The following is a 6,882-nucleotide window of genomic DNA, read 5'->3' as shown; positions in this document are numbered from 1 at the left end:
TCACTGTATCCCGGGGCCCGCCTGCGCCTGCGCTGCATCTCCTGTCCCCGACCTACAGACTGACACCCCCCGCTTCTTCTAACGCCACTTCTTCAAAATAAACTCGCCCAGGCCGAAAACCGACTTCTGCGCATGGGCCACGAAGTTTCAATTGCACTGTACGTGCGCCGCATGTGGTATTTTGTGGAAGAGCCACACTCAAGGGGCCAAAGAGCTGCATGTGGCTCAGGAGCCATGGTTTGTCGACCACTGATCTAAGTGGTTCTCCCAGGTTCCAGAGGCACTGTGATCCCTTCCAGAGACTGCAGGAGCAATAAGAAGAAGAGTCACACACGTCCTGTCCGAGCATCCATGAGAAAGGCCAGCAGCAAATAAGAGGTGAAAGGCTGCTCGCATTCATTGGTCACAGCCAAGTCCACAGCCAAGCCTGAAAGCATCTGAAAATATAAGCTGAGTTAAAATCTTAGACCAGTTATTCTCATTATACTTAAGGTGATGAAGTTGTCTGTGAGTGCAGCTTAGTCCACATCTTATTCATTGTGATGTGTCATTTTTAAGTTGACATTATTTTCTAAGTGCTCCAAAATTGCTGCTTGGATTCTGTCCTTGCCCTGGGTTACTCAGAAAGTTTTAAATTGCCAAGAAGTTTTATTTTTGTGTGTTTATACTTGCATTAAAATTTTAAGTTTTGTTGCATTTTGTGTCTCTATAATTCTTATGATTTGGAATTTATAAAAATTGCATGGCCTCTAACATAACCAATATTTGTAAATATTACATGATATATTATGTAATTTATTTCAATATTTCATTTTTTTGTTTTTATTCCTTCTTGACCATAATAACAATCAAAACTTCAGTTGTACTTTCATTATGCTTCACCATTTCTTTTGTGCAATAGTTCCTTATTCTTGAATTCTTTATTATGAGTTATTAATTGTATCATTTTCCATACAAACAACTGTATACCTGCTTTTGCCCGTGCTATAGTTAGTTTTGTGTGAAACTGTCAAACTGTCTTCCAAAGTGGTTGTCCCATTTTGCATTCCCGACAGCAATGATTAGAATTCTTGGCGCTCCACATTCTCACCAGCACTTGATGTTGTGGGTGGTTTTTACGTTCGCCGTTGTAACAGTTAGGTGGTGGTAACGCCTTGTTTCAGCTGACATTTTCCTGGTGACATACGATGGTGAGCATCGTTTCCTATGCTTATTTGCCATCCACACAACTTCATTACGGAGGTGTCTGTTCAGATCTTTTGTCCATTTTTAACAGGTCTTTTATCTCATTTTTGAGTTGTATGAGTTCCATATATATTTTGGATATCAGTTATTTATCTATGTTTCGCAAAGATTTTCTTCCAGTCTGTGGCTTGTCCTTTTGTTCTCTTAACAGTGTCTTTTTTTGTTTGTTTTCAGAACAGAAGTTTTTCAATGGTGTTTTATCTAAGAAATCATACCCAAACCCAAGGTCACCTATATTTTTCCTGTTATCTGCCAAGAGTTTTATAGTTCTGTATTTTATGTTTAGGGCTGTGATCCATTTTGAGTTGATTTTTGTGAAAGGTGTAAAGGCTGTGTCTAGAACCTTATCTTATCTTTTCCTTTTTCTTTTCTTTTCTTTTTTTTTTATGTGGATGCTCAGGTGAATCAGCACTATTTCTTATTACTTTCTAAATATATATTTTTAGAATTTATCCTGTCTATGAGCTTTTTCTCAAGTCACTGATTTAATATTTGTACCCTCCAGTCTTCTGTTCCACTTGTGTTGGCTTTTATTGATCATTTCTAATTCACTATTGGCTTTTTATCTGATTCTTTCCTTACTTCAGATTGTTTTTGATGACGAAACAACAATCTCTCCAATTTTCTTTGCGAATGAGTCGGGTGTTTTTTCCTGAACAGGATGCGAGGGTGGTTTCTTTCCCAGGTTCTTGTCCAGGTGGATTCAAAGAATGAAACCACAGACAAAAGGTGGTAGATGAAAAGAGTGGAAATTTATTGGAAACAAGTACAGACTCCCACGTAGTGAGGGAGTCCCAAGGGGGTGACCCACTACCCCCTTTTTCTAAGGTTTATAAAGGCTGCAGTTCTTTGTTTCTTGATTCTGCCTTCCAATTGGTAGAATATCAACTTCAAAGCTCAAATCCCACATGGTGTCCTCCTCTCGCTCTCCCCCTTCAGTGGTAGAATTCTCTGTCTCCTGTGAAAATCTCTTTTCCTCTTTCTCCCATTTGTCAGCATCTCTCTATCCCCTGTGAAAGTGTGTTTCCTCTTCCTTCCCATGCCCTGTCCCTATCTTCTGTGAACGGATGTCTCCCTCTCCCCTTATCCTGTGGCACCTTTTTTCTCTCTGTGTGAATGTATGCCTTTGGCAGCTCCAAGGCCCCAACCAACTATGCCTTCCTCCTCCATGGACCCCCTAATTCAGGGGTCCTCAAACTTTTTAAACAGGGGGCCAGTTCGCTGTCCCTCAGACCGTTGGAGAGCCAGACTATAGTTTAAAAAAAAAACTATGAACAAATTCCTATGCACACAGCACATATCTTATTTTGAAGTAAAAAAAAAAAAAAAAACCGCCGAAACCAGTTTGGCTCGGTGGATAGAGTGTCGGCCTGCGGACTGAGGGGTCCCGGGTTCGATTCCGGTCAAGGGCATGTACCTGGGTTGCGGGCACATCCCCAGTAGGAGATGTGCAGGAGGCAGCTGATCAATGTTTCTCTCTCATCGATGTTTCTAACTCTCTATCCCTCTCCCTTCCCCTCTGTAAAAAAACAAAAAAATATAATTTTAAAAAAAAACGGGAACAAATACAATATTTGTATTTGCATGTGGCCCGCGGGCCGTAGTTTGAGGACCCCTGCCCTAATTCCTAAAACTCCCTAAACATGCCTGTTTTACCGCTAAAAACTCCTTTCAAGAATATGAACCAGATATTTTTTTAACTTAAACATTTACATGTAAATTAGGTGAGCATACAACCTATTGAGAGAGTGTGCATACCTGTTGTCCTGCCATAGTTATTAATAACTAAATGTAGAATTTTTAATGTTCAAAAGTGTTCCAGTTTGGACAATAAATTGTATGGTTACTCTCTACATAAAAGTTATGTTTCCCCAAGTTTTAACTGAGCCTTGTTTTTATCATGCATCTCTTCAGAGTTCTTATTAGCTAAAATAAATAATTGTCACCTTCATTTTTCTACTCATTTCACACATGATGTTATTTAACCCTCATAACAACCCTATGAGTTAGAACTATAATCTCCATGAGGAAACTGATACTCAGCGTTTGGGGCAGGAGAGTTCTGTGCTTTTCTTAACTTTCACTCCGTGAGAAAGCCCGGAGATAGGAGGTAGGAGAGGGAAGTTGCTTCATTTGTCGGCTTGTTCCATGGGGAGTGAGGGGAGCCCTGTGAGCCAGGCGGTCTCTGCAGGAGCGCTTTCTCCAGGCTCCCTGGAGGGCACTCTCCATGTGGGGAATCTCCAGGTGGCAATGGGGTTAGGAATGAGGAGGAACAGAGGCCCAACCCCCTTTTAACAGGCTGAGGATGGCTCCCGTTGCAGGGCAAGTGGCCAACCTAGAAAGATCATTCGAGGGCTTTAGAAGTCCAACCTACCTGCAGAGCATACCCCTGGCTGCCGTCCTGACTTGGAGGGTCACCCAAATGGCCCTCGCTGGGCTCTGGCGTGGTGTAGGGAAAATACAAAGGCCAAAACCTTCACCTGCCCAGGTGGACCGAACACTCAGGGGTCCTCAAACTACGGCCCGCGGGCCACATGCAAATACAAATATTGTATTTGTTCCCGTTTTGTTTTTTTACTTCAAAATAAGATATGTGCAGTGTGCATAGGAATTTGTTCATAGTTTTTTTTTTTTAAACTATAGTCCGGCCCTCCAACGGTCTGAGGGAGAGTGAACTGGCCCCCTGTTTAAAAAGTTTGAGGATCCCTGGGATGGCCCAGATGTACTAAGCAGTCGGCAGACTGAGGACATCTTGATCCTGCCAGGTACACAGCCCAGCCGGACAGATTCCCCATCCAATCACAGCCCAAACTGAGTCCTCAAGAAGTAATCGCCTGCAACTGCATCCTGGCTCTGTGGGAGGCGCCGCCCGCTGGAAACAGGGTGGGGATGAGAGGAAGGAGGCCGCACTGGGGCTCCTGGAGTCTCCAGCAGAGCGCCTTTGATCTTGTGGCCATCTGCAACCCTGCTGCCTCAAGTGTGGTCCCTGGACCAGGGGTCTTGGCATCACCCGGGCGTCTGCTAGGAAGGCAGGCATTTGGGCCCCACCCAGACCTGCTGAATCAGGATCTGCATTTAACAAGTTTCCCGGGTGGCTCCTATGCACTTAAAGAACGGGAAGCACTGACACAAATACTTAGGTATGCTTCCAGAATTTCAAGCTGGCCATAAATTTTATGGGATCACTGCCGCTAAGGACATGCATTCATCACTCATATGAAAACATGCCTGATAACTCACCAATGTTATGGACAGATGACATAGCAAGTAGATGGTGATGATTAACAGGGACTATATGTTTTGAAAACTTTATTTTCTTAATCTTTGAAAAAATAATCTCAGGATAGCTACACATTTCTTTACCTAATCCAGTGCTGAGCAGATTTATTTAAAATACATATGCTGTTAAGTCTGTGACAGGAATAAACTTTCGGCAGATTTGCCTCTTCCCTTCAAAATCTGAATGTAATCACAGTCGGGTACTCATTCCTCTCTCACTGGACTCAAGAGCAAGATTATGAATTACAATAAAATAGACAAAAAATGGCTGAAATGTATTGCAATTTTACGAACTACTCCCCGAAAACCTGTTGGAATGGCTTCGGTTTCCCTGTGCACCTCGTTTCTCACAGGCACCCATTCCCCCCAGGAAACTTCTGTGCTGGCTGCGTAACCTGGTTCCCTAATTTTGAGCTGCTGTGTGTGTGCTGAAGTTTGAGCTGCTGTGTGTGTGCTGATGTTTGAACTGCTGTGTGTGTGCTGATTTTTCTGTTTGCTCCTCCCAGCGCAGGGAGTGTGTTTGCCTTGCATTGAAAGCTGAGATGGGTTCTGTCCGAATTGTTTACATTCCCTTTCAAACTTTTCAGTCCCAGATGAAGGGAGAAGATAAAAGTTTCTATTTTGTCCTTTTTCTTCTCCAGATTAGAATTCCAAATGCCTGGAAAGATGAGGATCAGCGGTCACCCCTTCCCCAGCCACCCCTGGGACACACACATTGCAGCAGCAGCCAGGCGGCTCTGGGCTACTTGCCTCAGAGAAGTGATGTTACTAGAAAAAAGAAAAAGAAAAAGAAAAGAGAAAGAAAAAGGAATCTCTCTCTGGGTATTGAGCTTCAAATGTCCACATTCCAAAAACATAGCTTTTGGAAAATTTTCTTCCTTGTGATCAGAGAAGCAGTGAGCTCTCAGGTGAGCAACGCCAGTGTCACCTCCACTTCCACCTCCCACCCCTCCAGCAAGAGAAGGACATGTGTTTCTCTGCCCGAAGGTTCCACTCGCCGAGCAGTGACCCTGCCTGGCTCTTCCCAAGCTCAGGGCACACTGTTTTCTACTTGGCCATGAGAGGGAGGGCCCCTTTATGATCTTATGATCTGCACAAGGTCAACACATGTCCTCGAAGAGAACTGGGGGAGGGGGAGCGGGGGGCTGTGAAAGGGGCCCTGTTTCCTGCCCCAGAGGAGGTAAGGAGAGCATGTGGGTTTGTGTGATGTGGGCTGCATTCTCCACGTAGATTCCTGGGGAGACAGGAAGACCCTGGAGAAGAAACTGCTGTGGGAGATTTAGACGGGGGGGCTCACCTCATGCAGTTCCTGTGCCCACGCAGAGAAACTGCTGCACCGGGTGGGGCTGACAGGACAGGGGGACATCGTAGCTGTGAACTCCACAGCCAAGAAACTGGAGGAAGGAGAGGGCAAGGACAGAAGAAGCTGGGTGGATGGAAAAGTCATAACCGATGCTGCTCCCTGTCCTCCCCACCCCTCCTGACAAATATATATATATAAAATAAAAGCGTAATATGTTAATTGGACCGGACAGCCAAACGACCTTCAGATGTCCTTCTGGACAACCTTCTGGATGAAGCCGAAGCTGCGAGGGCCAAGCCCCTTGCACGAATTTCATGCATTGAGCCTCTAGTATGTATATATACTGTGTGTGTGTGTGTATGTATATATATATATATATATAGAGAGATAGAAACATCAATGATGAGAGAGAATCATTGATCAGTTGCCTTGGCTGCCTCCTGCACACCCCACACTGGGGATTGAGCCCACAAGCTGGGCATGTGCTGTGACCTCCTGGTTCAGAGGTCGATGCTCAACCACTGAGACATACCAGCTGGGCTAAATTCCCACCTTCTTGCCAAATAAGCTTAACAGCATTTAGGAGGTCAGGGGACAGCAAAAGGGGCTGTGGGCCAGCAACTGACTAAATTGACTACGTTTCCTCTATCATGATAGAATAGATAGAAGCTTGGATTAGAAAATAGGCTGTTCCTGGGAAAAATAAAATCCTATATAATAAAAGCCTAATATGGAAATTGTTCAATCGGGAGTTCAACCCGGAGTTTGACCACTCGCTATGACATGCACTGACCACCAAGGGCAGCCCGGAACATGGAGGGCATCAGCGAAGCTGTGCTGGCAGTGGCGCTGGCAGTGGGTAGCAGTGGAGGCACTGCCGGTCCCGATGGGCCCCGATGAGAGTAGGACCAAGTCAGGATGGTGGAACAGGTGAGCAGACGGCACCAGGCCAAGGCGGTTGCAAGCAGGGGCCTGATCGTCCCACTAATCCTCCGGCAGACAGCAACCAAGGGTGGCAGTGGGGCGGGAGAGGGGGCAGGACCACAACCCGGCTC

Source organism: Myotis brandtii, unplaced genomic scaffold, assembly GCF_000412655.1.
Source record: "Myotis brandtii unplaced genomic scaffold, ASM41265v1 scaffold1103, whole genome shotgun sequence".
Lineage (NCBI taxonomy): Eukaryota > Metazoa > Chordata > Mammalia > Chiroptera > Vespertilionidae > Myotis > Myotis brandtii.
The sequence above is the reverse complement of the archived record's forward strand: the minus strand, read 5'-3'. Positions refer to the sequence as shown.